The 15967-nt window shown below is 49.5% G+C and overlaps 1 long non-coding RNA gene across 1 annotated transcript; it reads left to right on the plus strand.

Annotated features, from left to right (window-relative positions):
- The first annotated feature begins 5476 nt into the window (after positions 1-5476).
- Positions 5477-9818, plus strand: LOC140640422 (uncharacterized). The gene is made up of 4 exons (XR_012037154.1): positions 5477-5600; positions 7825-7854; positions 8931-9090; positions 9598-9818. It is a non-coding gene; the product is annotated as an uncharacterized lncRNA (long non-coding RNA).
- Positions 9819-15967: the final 6149 nt, after the last annotated feature.

The following is a 15967-nucleotide window of genomic DNA, read 5'->3' on the forward strand; positions in this document are numbered from 1 at the left end:
GGGGAGTGAATGGGTTCCTGAACAGGGCTACGGCTTGCCATCAGAGTGTAGCTGAAGCTAAGAAAAATAACACGTTTATATCACACCACCCACGTTGAATATTTGAATTTAAAGCACAGAAATTTCTTTTCCATCTATTCTCAACACAAGAGCTATAGTGAACCTGATGGTGCCATTTCTCTGTAAGCTTCTGAAATAACTTATTCAGAGACTAAGACCAAGTCCTTGCAATGGCTTATGAGGCCTCACATGGCTTGGCTCCCTGTCAGCCTCTGACTTTAGCTCCCAACTCTCTCCTTCAACTGCCTGCTGTAGCCACACTGGCCTCCTCCCTGCTCTTCTCATGCCTGGCTCTTTCCCATCTCTGTTCCTTCTACCTGGAAGAGGGGTTTATCTTGTTTCATCTCTCCCGGGCCCTCCTTGCTGGCTTATAAACTGAGGACAGGTACTTTGATCTTGTTTGGGTCTTGCTCTATCTCAGTGCCTGGATCGGTGTCTGGCATGATGGGCCTTCCATATAGACTTTCTGAATAGCTGAATGTCTGGTCACTGCAAGGATTACTATTATTCTTAAAACCACCTTCTTGTCTTTTTTAGAAATCAATGTTTATCCTTTTGTTGTATATAACTGATCAGATTTCTTATGAACTTATTATGCAAAGAGTACATCCTATTCCCAAATTAAATGACAAAGCATTTTATATTCGCTGATGGTGGTGGATACATTGAGCAAATCTCATCTCTATCATAACTAGATTTTTCCCTTGACTGGTGTAGGGGCCAAAGGCAGGCTACTGCAAAATGTACCACTTGGGTATATTGATTATTTTAAATAAAAGTTACTTAGGAAAAAGTAACTGTACCCCTGAAAGTATTACCGAACCCACAATCGATCTGCCCACCTCACGACCATTCAATAAGTTGAGTGACAAGTTGTTGAAGCAAGGTATACAATTTATTTGAGAAAGCCCACTGGATGAGAAGATGGTGGGCTAATGTTCCAAATAACATCTTACCACCTCCATACAGGGAAGGGATTTTTAAGGTGAAAGGAAGAAGAGGTAAGCCTCAAAGTTTAAGCAGATAAAACAAAGGTTAATTAAAATTCTTTAAAGGAAATTGTAGGCTCCAGTTGCACGGTTATCTGTCTATCTTGAACAGGTTCCTGGTTGTGGTTGCTTGGTTGTCACCTGCTTTTGAGTTGGTGACAGTTGCATTTTTAAAGTTCCTTATAGAGCATTAAATATTGTTGATTGATTACTGGTTATTACCTTGATTACAATTCAAGCTTTAGATTGTGTTTGAGAGTTACATGCAGGAACGTTAACATAGTTTGCTCCATGTTGTAGGTCAAGATTTCTCCTGTATAGATTATCTTACTTTCATACAATTTGAGGCAGAAGGGGGTGGGGGTGCCTTCAAAGTAGTGGTGGTTTTGAGACAGAGCAAGGACTGGACTTGGATCCCCTCAATCCTGACACCCAGTGTTCCTTGATAGTGGAAACCCTCTGCCCTTTGAGTAGCATATCCTGTAGGAATGTGGAAGCAGGATGCTTACCAAAGAGGGAACTCACTATGAAGCCTGGAGAAGACCCAGCCAAACCAGTCTGCACTGAGGTAGACCCCAATGCTGACTTTTCACCAACTTTTTCCTTCATTATAATGCTAAAAATCATACCCAAGAATGGAGATTTAACATACTAATGAGACATGCAATGCATGACAAATCTGTTCTATCCACTGCACCTGCATACCCAACTCCTTGTATCTCTTCGCCTACATGCATAGATGTCACTTCTTTCCCACCTTGGCCTCCTTAAACACTTTCCCTGGATTTTGTTCAGGGAGCCAGCCTGAAGGACCCTTTCCTTTGTACTATCTCCTTGATACTTGAACAGAAGCCCCAATAAAAGCCTTGCCTAGAGGGACACCTGGGTGGCTCAGTGGTTGAGTGTCTGTCTGCCTTTGGCTCAGGTCATGGGATTGAGTCCCGCATCGGGCTTCCTGCAGGGAGCCTGCTTCTCCCTCTGCCTGTGTCTCTGCCTCTCTCTCTGTGTCTCTCATGAATAAACAAATAAAATTAAGGGGGGAAAAAGGATCTCTGACCAGAGCCCCTTCCCCATCCCAGCACCCTGAAGGTACTCCAGAGCCCCTGCTCATTCTCCTCCCTTGTCTCCACACCCCATCCCCAGGGTTATCCATCCTCCTCTTCCTGAGTGGATGTGGAATCCTTGGAAACCCTGTGATCTCTGTCAAGCAGGTGGTTCACACTGGGCTTCAGGATTGGGCTCCAGGTCAACCCACACCCCCATCCATCTGTCCACAAACATCTGCTCAGCACCTGCTGGATGGGAGGAGGGCCGAGGGGACCCATCAGACACAGCCCCTGCCTCATGGAGGAGACGGCGGTAGTCCTGATGTGATGACGCCACGTGCCTTAGCATGTTAGCTGGGAAGCAAGCAGAAGGGCTAAGGGTGGGAGCCCCAGGGTTGGCTTCTGGAGGCTGTTGCCCTTGACCAGAGTCCTCAGGGAAGCAAAGGAATTGGTCTGACAAAGACAGCCTACAGTTCCAAAGGAGGCACCCCCTGCCCAATGCTGGGCACAGCTGCCTCATCGATAAATGGGAATAGCACCTGGTACAATGGAAGAACCAACACCTGAATGGAAAAATGGAAGCAGGCAGGAAACTGGGATGCCACGTGGACACGGGGGCTGTGTATCCGCACCAGTCATTTTTGTCTTATCCAAGTCTTGCTTGGCCCTTGGCTGTCTCCAGTGAGCTTGCAGCTTGTAACTCTCCCTCCCTTGACCTGCTTGCACATGCATTTGCAAGACCACAGGTGCCTGGGTCACCAATAAGAGTCCCCAGGGGGCTCCCCCCGCTGCTGGCCCTGCCAGGGCCACCCTCTCCTCTTCCTTACCTTGGTCTTCCAGGAGGCATTTTAAGGGCCTTGTATAAGGCCCTTTAGAATCAAAGCTAGAAGGAAGGCAAGCCAGGCAACCCTAGAGGCCATCTCGGAGCTCCTAGAAGATTAAAGTCTGCGAAAGTGACCCCGGGGCGGCTGTGGGCACACTGCCCCCCCACCTCCCCTACTTCAGAGGGTGCTGGCCGGGAAGATCTCTGAGTCTGAGGTGAAGAGCACTGTCTGAATGTTGGCACTGCCCGGTCGCCCCTTGTCCATCTTTTTAGACAATACAAATGACAAGCTATTTCCAAGTTTCATTCTCTAAACAGGGTCCTCCCGGTCTGGGGCAAGGGTGGAGTAAGAGGCGACTCCCCTGCATGCTCCAGCAGCACCCCCTCCATGGGCTCAGTGAACTGTTCTAAACACCCCAGAAAGCACATTTATGTTCCCAAACCTGTGGTTCTTGCACGACATATACTTCGTTTTGTATTCCCTCCTCGCCTCTCCCAAGCACACTCCTCTTCCTCCAGAACAGGACAGAGCTGCTGCTTCCTAAAGACAAACCAGCTTCTGAAGCCTCTCTGGGGGGCTTTGGTTGGCCCAGGAGCCCCGCTGCCCCCAGGGCCTGGGCCCTGGATCCAGGGTCAAGGGCTCAGCAGGGCTTGGGGTGGGGGTGGAGGGGGGGTGGAGGTGGAGCTTTCCCTCCCTGGCCAAGGGGAAGGAGTGGGGCAGCCCGCTACAGGGGCGAGGCTGGAGGCTCACGTTCCTACCATGCTCCCTTGCCAGACTCCTTTCTTCTGAGGCTGCCCTAAATACCCATTTTAGCCCGATTCCAGCTGTATTTGAAGGTTGAGACCACCAGGCATGTCAGAATTATCTAGTAACACCCAGTGCTGTCACGCATGTGGAGGGATAGATACCCTCAAGGACTGTTGGTAGGAGTCTAATTTGGTATGGACTTCTTAGAGAGTATTTTGGCAGCATCTATTAAAATGTGAAAGAAGTCTGCCCTGGGATCAGCCATTCCACTTCCAAGAGTCAATTCTGCAGGAATGGGTGCCCAGGGGCCCAAAGACCTGTGCCTGAGGATGTTTGCAGAACATGTTTGCAGTTGCAAAGGAACAAACAAAAACAAAGACAAAAAGACAAAGACTTGAGATGCACACAGCGTGGTAGGTAGCCCAGAACGGTCTGTAGCCACTAGAAAGGACGTCATGAGCCTGCAGGGGCTGACTTAGCTGGACCTCAAGATGGGTTGTTTCATGAAAAAAAAAAAAAAAAAAGTCAAAGTTAGGTGTCTAGTGTGACCTCGTTTATGTCAAAAACAATAAAAAGAAGGAAACAAGATAAAGTAAAAGGGAGTGCTTGGGGAGAGTCTGGGAGGAAGGGCCCCCAAGCTGATTAACAGTGGAGATTTAGGAAAGGTTGTAGGATGGGAGAGGGTTAAAGGGGATTTCACTTTTTTAGTTTATCATCTTACATTTTCTTGGAAGTTTTTTCTCGATGAGCACATACGATTGACAGTGAAATCACTCAACCCTCAAACATTTCCGCATGTGAGCCTCTGCTAAATAAAATAAATAAATAAAATCTTAAAAAAAAAAAAAAAAGCCTTGCCTAGAACTTTCATGTCACAAGTACACCATGAAGCAGCACATGTGAGTGTGTCTTTTCACAATATCAACTTTATTCAATCACAAATCAAAGTTAATGCAATTATAAAGCAGGTTCAGGATTCTGAACTCAATGAATTTCACTCTGTGCTTAACTTGGCTCCTTTCGTGGCACATAAAGTACAAGACACAAACAAGATACAACAAGAGATAAGAAGTTAATGAACAAGGGGCACCTGGGTGGCTAAGTGGGTTGAGCGTCCAACTCTTGGTTTCAGTTTAGGTCATGATCTCAGAGTCATGGGATCGAGCCCCATGTCAAACCCCCCAGGTTGAGCCCGGTGTCCGTGTTGGGCTTCAGGCTCAGCAGGGAATCTACTTGAAGATTCTTTGTCCCTCTCCCTCTACCCCTCCCTGCGCTTGCCCTCTTGAGCTCTCATGCTCTCTCTCTTTCTCAAATAAATAAATCTTAAGAAAAAAAAAAAAAAGGGAAGAGAAAAAGAAGCTAATGAACCAAATGTGAAGTCAATCCGTAAACACACAATTGAGATGAGGCCTCTGTCTGGTCCTTACTGCTTGGTATGTCCTAGCAGAGGAGGATCTCTGTTATGTTCAGAGATCAACCAGGCGGAGCCTTTGACAGCAGTTGCCTTTTTGAGATGGTCAGATGTGAAAGGACGGGCGTCTGAGAAGTCTCCTGGTTTGCAACAAAAATCCTCTCCTTTTAAAGAGATTTAATCAGTCTTGAACCTTGGCCAACCTCTGGCTCTGCTGGTTCTCAGTTCTGAGTGTGTCATCAGGCTGTGCCGGGTGACGTTGATAACTGATATTAGCGGCAGCACCCTTGGCTGACTACATCACTGCATGATGTGAGTCATTCCATCTTGCTCTCTACATCCAGTTGCCAAAACCTGAGTAACAATTCTTCTACAGTTTTGATTTCCAGTTTCCAGTAAACGAAACCTATCCCATTGGCTGTGCTCTAGCCAAGAGGAGGTTGTTATAAACATCCAGTCAGATCTTCGGAAACGCATTTAAGCTCAGACCTTGGGGTCTGTTACCCCCAAAATTTGCTTCTGGGTAAGACAGGGAGGGGTGGGCAGGGGCTGCTCTTTCCTGTGGCCTCCAACCTCTGGTAGGTGGTGAGTGGTGGGTGGTGGGTGGTGGGCCCATGAGTGCAAGGGAAGCCTCTGTGGAACCACTCCCAGAACTAGGTCGGTCAAGAGTCTACACCTGCCCCTTGGCTCTGAGACACTGGGACAGTGAGCCTTGTTCAAGCCTGGATGCAAGTGGCCTAGCAGGGGAAAAAGACAAGTGTTAGGAAGAACCAAATTGGAGTCATTCCAAGCCCAGGCTTTGGAAGCAGCTGGACTTGGGGCAAGTGGTTATTTCCTCATCTATAAAATGGGGAGAGTAAGCTCTTTATTCTCGTTATCTTAAGTGAGGATGACATGGGATTGTTGAGCCCAAAGGTCAAGAAAGAATTCTTGAGACGTTTTACTGTATAAAAAGGTGGGGTTTTTTTTGTTTTTGTATTTTGTTTGTTTGTTTTTTAATAGCGCAGGGACAGGACCTGTAGGCAGAAAGAGCTGCACTGGGGTTGTGACAAGTGACTGATTCTAGGTGTTTTTAATTAGTGGGGGAGATAAATAGTGTAAGTCTCTAAGGAATTTGGAAGTGGGGCTTCCAGGACCTTGAGGAGCCAGCTGCTCTTAGGATAGGGTTACCTGTGGTCCTTAAGAAACCGTAAACACCAAGGCATAAGGCAGTCATGAAGTCCTTGAGGAATATGATGCTGTACACGTTTCAGGGATCTATCAGCGGGCTATAAGCTGTAAAGAGATTTAGTTTAAGCTACCTTTTTCTCACCTTTGTTTTCTCATCAAGGGGGTGGCATGAGAAAAGGAGCCCGGAGCAGCTTGACTATAGGATATATCTCAAAACATAACTGGCTCTTATTACCTAATTCTGGTGCCTTTGAAACTCCCTGCAGAATTTTTAAAAAGATTTTATTTATTTATTCATGAGAGGCACACAGAGAGAGACAGAGACATAGACAGAGGGAGAAGCAGGCCCCCTGAGGGAAGCCCAATGCAGGACCCGATCCCAGGACCCCAGGATCACGCCCTGAGCCGAAGGCAGACGCACAACCACTGAGCCACACAGGCGTCCCCATTTCCAGGTTTACATATAAGGAAAATGTGGGACAAGGTCAGTTTGTAGTGCAGATGGGCAGTGAAGGTCATTGTCTTGGGGCCAGTCTCAGGGTCTGAACTGCTGGGGGTGGGAGGTCATTTCGGTTCCCACCGTGGGATGCTTTGCCCATCCAGGCTTCACCTGAGTTAAAAGATAAGCTGTAAGAGAACTTACTGCGTTCAGGTGTTCAACAGTGCTCACCCTGACTTGCCAGGCAGTGCCAAACAAAGCACATCTCTCTCCATGAGGATTTATTGCTCTCTGGAAAGATTTGCTGGACAATAGGAGAAAGTTCCATAATCTCCCACTAAGAAAACATTGACCCTGAACTAACAGCCATATTCAGGGAGCGTGGCACCTGGTTCCTTTGCTTGGACCACACCACCAAGCCCTAAAGCACCCAAGAAGGGGTGTGGTGGCAGCATGCCTGCTTTCCCACATCTGTAGGGGCATGTTTGTTTTTTGTCTGTTTTTTAAAGATTTTATGTATTTATTCATGAGACACACACACATACACACACACACAGAGGCACAGACACAGGCAGAGGGAGAAGCAGGCTCCATGCAGGGGGCCAACATGGGACTCAATCCCAGGACCCTGGGATCACGCCCTGAGCTGAAGGCAGTCAACTGCTGAGCCACCGAGGTGTCCCTTGTTGTTGTTGTTGTTGTTGTTTTTAAACAAATCAGACTTGGAAGATAGAGACAAAGAGAGAATTTCTCATCTCCCCCAAACAGCCCCCACCACCCAATCTGCAGAAGGTTTGAAAAAACAAAGCAAACACTGTGTGTGATAACCGGGTTTTCTAGAACAAGGACTTCAAACCCTGTCTCCAGATAACTGGAGGTCAAGGCACGCAAATCCATTTGGGGCAGGTCATTTGCATCTGGAATCAGATTCCCCAAGCAATCCTCACTGGGATCAGGGCTGCGGGGCTCCCTCCCCCCCAAATCCCCCTTGTCTGAATGAAGCAGAGAGGCATCAGGTGAGGTCATTTCTTCCCATCTCCCAACATGGGCAATGCCCTCCCGTAGGTGGGCTGTAGGCTCAGGGAACCAAGGGGAGGCCAGTGTGGAAGCACTCACAGAATGTTCTTTTGGTTTCTAGCCAAGATTGCGGCAGCTGTGTTAGGAGGAGGTGAGTGTCTCCAGAGAAGGGGTTCAAGTTCTCATCTGACCCCTGAACCTGGGACCTGGAGGGGCAACCATCCTCATCCAGGCCCAGGTCTGCCCCGGACTCATGTAGATGATGGGAAAGAGGTGGATGGATGGAGATGGGCAGGAAGCCAGAAACTGGAAACAGACAAGACGCTTGGAACGAGGAGTATCATGGAAACTCCACATGGAGGAGTCCCTGTAGGGACCCCATCCCTCTTTGCAGGGCGTTCACTCTGTGACCTCGTGTGTGTCTTTGAACTCTTTTGAGCTCCTGTTTCCTCCCGTGAAAAATGGGCCAATATTGCCCATTCAGTGTTAATTGCGAATGTTGCATAAGATGAGACGCGCATGGAGTTTGAACATAGTAGATGCACGGAAGAGACACCGCTGACTCAGTGCCCCCGGGTCTGGTGGCTTCTGCGCTCTGTGGTGACACCACGGAGCCCCAGAGTTGGGATGCAAGCAGAGTTTGGAATGTGCCCCTTACTTACGCTAGTCCCCTGGTATTAAGCCCAGAAGCTTACACGCCTCTCCTTGATCCTGCGGAGTTTCACTAAGACAAATCTGAGCCCCAGGAGACAAGCGACTTTCCCAAGGAAGGTCCTGTGGCAGCAGATCAGAGCCCACGGGGCCCACAAGCCCTGTTCCTACTGACCTCACAGGCCCTTCCCTCCACCTTCCCCACCTAGTTATTCTCCTCTTATTTTTTAAAAAAGATTTTTATGTATTTATTCATGAGAGATACAGAGAGAAAGAGAGAGAGAGAGAGAGAGAGAGAGAGAGAGGCAGAGAGGCAGAGGGAAAAGCAGGCTCCATGCAGGGAGCCCGATGTGGGACTCGATCCTGGAACCCCGGGATCACGCCCTGGGCCGAAGGAAGGTGCTAAACCGCTGAGCCACCCAGGGATCCCCTAGTTATTCTCTCTTGACTCATGGCATGCCCAGAGTCTCTCCTTAGTTCAGAGTTCACCCCCAGGTCTAGGCACCCCCAAACCTGACAGTGGGGGGCTCCTTTTCCCTGAGCCCTCCTCTTAACCCAGCTCCTCCCTGTCCACAGCCTGCCCGTGGTGGCTGTGCCCACGGTGTTGGGCTCCATGGGCTTCCCCGGGCAGGAATCGCCGCCTCCTCTCTGGTGGCCAAGATGAAGTCCTCAGCTGCCATTGCCAAAGGGGGTGGAGTCGCCACCGGCAGCCTGGTGGCTACGCTGCAGTCTGTGGGTAAGTGTCCCTGGCAGGCCTTGCTGTGCAGGGTCAGGAGGACAGGAGTCTCAGGACCTAGCCCAGATCTGAGCCTCACTGACCTTCAGTCTCTGCTCCTTTGTGTCACCCTCCCTGTGCTCTCTGGGAGGTGTAGGGGGCAGGGAAGGAGCCCTGGCCCCGGGTATGCTGGCTTCAGGTTGGCTACCAGAGCGGGTTGGCTGGGTTCCTTGAGGATCCCACCTACTCCCCCACCCCCAAACCCCCACCGCAGCTCAGCTTTCTTGCTCAAAGAGTGACAACTCCCAGCTCCCAGTTCTGGGTTTCTCCTTTGGAGTGAGTGCCACAGGGCTGCAGGCAGCTGCCCTCCTAAAGCAGGGCTTTGGGGGAATAGCAGGGTGCCGGCTGAGGTCTCTGGGCCTCAGATCTTCCTGAGGGGCCTTGGGGTCTTTGACCTCATGGTTTTGTCCCATGGAGCTTCTCCGGTTCTGCCCTTCCCATTCTGCTCACCCTCTGCTTCTCCCCCAGGAGCAGCTGGCCTCTCACTGTCATCCAAGGTCATCCTGAGCATCGCTGGATCTGTCCTCATGTCCCGCATGGTGGGCTTGTACTAGTTTCCCACCTCTCCACCTGCAGAGAAGAGGGCCAGGTGGAGCCCCGCCCACCAGGCAGATGCAGGGAGGGACCAGTCCCTGGGTGACACTGCACCCCCGGAGGAAAATAAAGAATAAAAATTGTTGTTGCAACCCCTCCTGAGTTCTTTCCTTCCTGCTCGAAGTCAGGGGGTTGGTTCACTCCTTTTTCCTAGTCTTGTGGTCACAGAGCAACATGGTGCAGGGGTGTGGTCCCTGCCCAAACAGGGGCCCAGTTTATGACTCTGTGCGTGACTCTGGGCAGGCCACCTCCTTTCTGACCCTCAATTTGTCTCTCTTGGGGTGGGAAGTTGGTCTAAATGACCTCACAGATCTCACCCAGGGTAGGTATTTGGCTCAGTTCCTGGGCAGAGTCAGGAACAGAGTTGGGGCAGAGGGGATCTTATCTTTGGAGCCACTACCTCAAAGCTTCATCTGCACATTTGTCTCACCCCTACCTGCTGTAGGGCTGATGGCTCTGTTCTAAGTGGCCTGGCTTTATGAGTCACTGCTCCATCCTGAAGTCAAAGTCCACACTGCCCAGCCCTTGCCTTCTCTCTTCAACAGCTAGAAGGGAAATCTAGTTTTTCAGGGACTCTGACGTTTCAACTTTAGGGCCCTAATCTCTAAATGTCCTCCTCCCAGAACAAGATTTAATAGAAACTTCTCTTTGCCAGGATGAGTTCAAATGCAGAGCATCAGATTTGCTACGTGCTGATTTGTTCCTCCTTCCCACAACTCTGAGCACCTGCTCTGGGTCCAGCACCGGCAAGGTGCCAGGGAACTTGGGCTTTTCCTAGACAGCGCTTGTGGTCTGCTGGGGACATGGACCAACAGGGAGACAGCATCGATGCCGTGCTCTGGTAAATGCCAGGCCAGAGGCCAGCCCGGGGCTCCGGGGCCCAGCAGAAGGTATAGAGAGTCTGCTATAACAAAAAACCCATAAACTGGGTGGTTTGTAAAGAACAGAAATTTATTTCCCACAGTTCTAGAAGCTGGGAAGTCAGAGATCAAACACTGGCAGCCCTAGGTTGCTGGTGAGAAGTTCTTTCCTAGATGGGTGCCTTTTTGCTGTGTCCTCACATAATGGAAGGGCCAGAGCTCTCTCTGGCCTCCTTTGTAAGGAAACTAATCCCACCTGGGAGCGCTCCACCCTCATCATCTAAGCACCTCCCACAGGTCCCACCTCCTAATATCATCATCCTGGGAGTTAGGATTGCAACCTGAGGTTTGGGGTATACAAACATTCAGACCACAGCAGGCGTGCTGGGGAAGAGAAGTTTGGGTTCTATCCTGAGGGTTATGGAGAGACAAGGGTTTCCAATGTGACATGGATCCAATCACAGACCTATACCACTGCACACTCTGATCTAGGTGCTGTCAGCAGCCTGACAAGATCTCGGTTTCCAGCAAGAACCAAACTTATGAATGTAAGGCTCTGGACATTGAAAAAAAGTTGACTCATCCATGTCCACAGGTGGTACTTAGCTAGGTCACTGAAGCACACTGCTACCTAGCCATAGGAATAGGGTATTAATTCAATGCTCAGTTCTTTTTCTTTCTTTCTTTTTTTTCTTTAATGCCTTGGAGAATCTAATAAAGGTTGTAAATCCTCTCCCCCCACAAAATGCACACATTCCCAAAATAATGCCTCCAAATGTAAGACCTTTATTAGAACTTCTGAAGGCCATCCTTGGAGCTGAAGCACTCGGGTCTGCCCTGGATCTGGAGAGTTGGACAGGTCGGTCTCACTCCCTGCTGAGGCCCAGCTGACTGCTATTTGAGGCCACCCCAGACCACACATTGTTCTGAACTCTGTGCCCTGACCTCCTTTGCCCCACAGCAGTTCCCAGAGGCCTATTTCTGGGCTCACCTGGTTCTTCACCTTTGGCTGTCAGGTTTGGCCTCTGTAGTAGGTGGATTTCTAAGCATGGTGCCCAGTGACGCTCACTCTCACATACTCCCCAGCCTTTGGGGCGTCGGTGAGTCCTGTGGACATAAGATACAGCTTCCAGAATTCTGTTGACAGAAGGAGATTATGGGCAGATGTGTCTAAACTAGTCCTAGGAGCCTTTTGAAAGCAGAGAATGGGGACGCATGGGTGGCTTAGCGGTTGGGCACCTGCCTTTGGCTCAGGTCGTGATCCCAGGATCCGGGATCAAGTCCCGCATCAGGTTTCCTGCGAGGAGCCTGCTTCTCCCTCTGCCTGTGTCTCTGACTCTCTCTCTCAGTCTGTGTCTCTCATGAATAAATAAATATACCTTAAAAAAAAAAAAAGCAGAGAATGTTCTCCACTCATCACAGAGGAGGAATCAGAGATTTGGAGCAGGAGGGGGATTTGAAGATTCTTACCACAGGCTCCAAATGAGAGCCCCATCAGACAGCACATAGGATTTTGCTCTTGTAAAACCCTAAGCAGAGAGCTCAGTGAAGCTGGGCTGGACTTCTGGCCTACACTATAGCATAATAAATGGGTGTTACTTTAAACTTCTGGCTTTGTGGTCATTTCGTAAGGCAGGACTAGAAAATGAACACAGGCTTGATACCTTCTCCCTTAACCAGCCTGTGGGTTGTTCACTCAGGAGCTGAATGAACAGATTCTGGCAGCCGCAGGGTTCCTGAAATTCCTGGCTTCTGTTGGTCCCCAACTCCAGGTCCTGCCTCTGTGACATTCCTCGTTTGCCTGCAGGAGGCCCAGGGTCAGGGGAAGCCAGACACATTCCCTGCTAACCATGTCCCGGCACACAGTGGCTAGCGTGCTGCAGGGAAGAGCATTGGGAGGCATATTCTCACTATGGGGATCTAGGATGGCTTCCTGGCAAGTCGGGCACCTTCATCAACTCCTTTGCCTTCAACTTCATCATCAACTCCAACATTTCATCAACTCCTTCCTTCTGCTCACATGAAGAGAGCATGCTCCACAGGGAAGGACTGCATTTCTGGTCTATCTTGCAGCTAGATGTGCTGACTGGACTGGGTTCTGGCCAGTGGGAGACGAATAGAATGCAGTATGCTATTCCCTGGGCATGCAGTTAAAGGGAGCAGGTGGGCCCACCTTTGCCCCTTGTTTCCTTCCCATGAGTTCTGCTGCAGGCAGGGTCATGACCATCTTGAATCTGCAGATGAAGTTTCAAGAACAGCACATTATCAGGAAGGCAGAACAAGACTGAGGGTCTGGGGAGTCTGGGCCTCCATGAACAGAGCCACCCCTACCCCACCCTCCCATCCTCAGCTGAGAATCATAGACTCAGTAACAGAAAGAAACAAAGAAACTTCTTCTGCTTAAGCCAAGAGGGTCTCTTTTGCAGCAAAGGTGCATATTCTAGTGAATATGCCTACGCAACATATTCTAATGAACACAGTAGGGAACCTTGATGGCAAGCAATAGAGGAATCAGCCCAACAAAGGGTTGCATTTACTTGTTCCTTCTCCATTCACCACTAAAATAAGAGTAATGGGCTACAGAAACTTAGAACCGTGTGGGCAAAGAGAAGGAGAGAGAAGATGACAGGAATACTACTTTGGAGGCCAGAAATCACATGGACACATGGTTTCACTTAGTCCCAAGAAAGCTGAATCTTAAGTTGTCAGTGGAGACAGGGAGAAAGAGGCCCCTCTCTTCCGTGGAGGACCCCCCAAAGGTTCAGCTTCTGGAGCGTGGCTTTGGGGTAGACCAGCATAAGTCTGATGGATGTCTGTTAGGAATGAGGCTAATCCCCAGGGCTCCCCTCCAGTAGACAACTGACACTTTATTTTTGGCAAGTTTGGGTCTCTGGGACCAGGGGCATGAAGTGAGGCTGATGAGCAGGAGCTTCATATTCACGAATGTTGAGACCCCCGGTCTTCATCAATAGGCACCCAGAACACTGGCAGCCAGGTTACTATGGCCAGAACAAAGGAAGAAGGATTCTTCTCGGGAATTTTACCCACCCGAGAAAAGAAATGTTCACATTCTGACAGATGGGGAGAGGGGTGCTCAATGAAAGGCTCAGCCGGGGGCATCTGGGGGGCTCTGGTGGTTAAGCAGTTGACTCTTGATTTTGGCTCAGATCATGATCTCAGGGTTGTAAGATAAAGGCTTAAGATTTGCTCTCTGCCTCTTGCCTACCTCTAAAAAAAATGTTAAGAAAGAAAAAAAAGAGAGAAAGAGAGAGAGAGAGACACTCAGGCAGATCATAGTACAGTCATAGGTTTGACATAGAGCCACTACCGCAGCAGAGTCCGACATCAGACATCTATGAAGGCTCAGACACAAAAGGGAAACAATGTCGCTGGCCCTTTATCCCCTTTCACCCCCAACCTTCCAACAGAAACACAGTTTCATCACTGATTTCCCCACTGAGAGCAGAGGGACCCAAGGGGGACCACAGTGGCTGGTCTGAAAATACAGAAGACAGTGGGTGCAGGAAGAGGCCCTGCGGTAAGGGGAGTATAGCCGGCCTAGGAGAGATGCTCCACTCTATGACTTCCATTAGCACCCAGTCTGGGTGAGAGAAGAAAGGGAGCCCCGCCACCATCCTGAGTCCCCACGGCCACTGCGGAGAAACCTCTACAGCCCCCTGAAGACCCACAGAGCAATTCTAAAAGTGCTAGAACAGGAGGATCAAAATGAGTAACATTAAAAACACATCTACCGTGGCCAACATTCTTTTTTTTTAATAAATTTATTTTTATTGGTGTTTAATTTGCCAACATACAGAATAACACCCAGTGCTCATCCCGTCAAGTGCCCCCCTCAGTGCCCGTCACCCATTCACCCCCACCCCCCGCCCTCCTCCCCTTCCACCACCCCTAGTTCATTTCCCAGAGTTAGGAGTCTTCATGTTCTGTCTCCCTTTCTGATATTTCCCACACATTTCTTCTCCCTTCCCTTATATTCCCTTTCACTATTATTTATATTCCCCAAATGAATGAGAACATATAATGTTTGTCCTTCTCCGATTGACTTACTTCACTCAGCATAATACCCTCCAGTTCCATTCACATTGAAGCAAATGGTGGGTATTTGTCGTTTCTAATGGCTGAGGAATATTCCATTGTATACATAAATGTGGCCAACATTCTAAGAAGGGTGATGCTGCTGCCTCTCTTTTATAGATCTTGTTAAGAGAACTAGTTAAGAGGCACCTGGGTGGCTCAGTCAGCTAAGTGTCTGGCTTGGGCTCAGGTCATGATCCTAGGATCCTGGGATCCAACTCCAAGTCCCGCTCCTTGCTCAGCAGGGAGTCTGCTTCTCCCTCTCCTTTGGCCCCTCCCCTGGGTCATGCTTGCTCGCTCTCTCAAATAAATAAATAAAATGTCAAAAAAAAAAAAAAAAGAACCCATTAAGAAATGATTCAAAGATCCCAACTCCTGCTGCTATTAAGATGGGCATCTTCCCACAGGCTGAGAATGGCTGGCTTTATGGGTTATTTCCAGATTTGGAGTCTTACTCTGGCTCCTTGCCCACCAACGCCCTACCACCTGCCTCCTTGAACAGCCTGTCTGTATTCAGGGAGATAAAATTATTTTTGAAATGGATCAATTCAATTGATGAAGAGGTAGGGTAGGGGGTGGGGAGGTAGGAGAGTTGAACAGTTTCAGCCACCTTCCGGCCGGCCTCAGCCAGAATCTCTGGAGTGCCTTTGGTAATAGGGATTTTCTAGAGAAGGAAATTGAGAAGAGACATTTTTTTTTTCAAACAGAAATTGTGCCAGGCTTTTTCCTGACAATTGCAAAGACTTAGGGGGCAGTCCACTGGTTTGAGTGATTTACCCCTTGAGTCCTTACCCAGCCTCAGAGCTGAGCTGTTTTCTCTGCTGGAATGCCCACATTCCTGTGGCATTGGCTGGCTGTGGCGAGACAGACCATAAAGCCTCTTGTCTGAGCCTCATTCTGAGGCGGGGAGAAGGATAAGGCCTGAACACAGCCAAGTTTCAGAAGCAATCTAATATGGCACTGCAGTCGTCCTGGGCTCAGCCCTGTGGGCCCCTGAGCTGGCCTGAGGAGAGGGCGGGAAGTTGTCTTGGGCTGAGGCTCCACCAGGAGGACTGGAGTCCAAGTGCTTTGTTTGGGATGTGACCCCAGGGGGCACCAGCCAGGAATGAAAGATGAGGTGGGGAAAGACACAGCCAAGAAAGGGCCCATTCATGGGTTGGCTCTGTGGCCAACTGAGGCTTGATCTCAATAGCCCTGTCCCGTCCCCAAGGGTAGGAGTTTCTCTCTGAGCCCTGGAAGGTTTGGCATTCCAACCTTAGGGGGAAACGTGTTCTTCCTCCCACCCTCCC

This window comes from Canis lupus, chromosome 9, assembly GCF_048164855.1.
Source record: "Canis lupus baileyi chromosome 9, mCanLup2.hap1, whole genome shotgun sequence".
In the NCBI taxonomy this organism is placed as follows: Eukaryota; Metazoa; Chordata; class Mammalia; order Carnivora; family Canidae; genus Canis; species Canis lupus.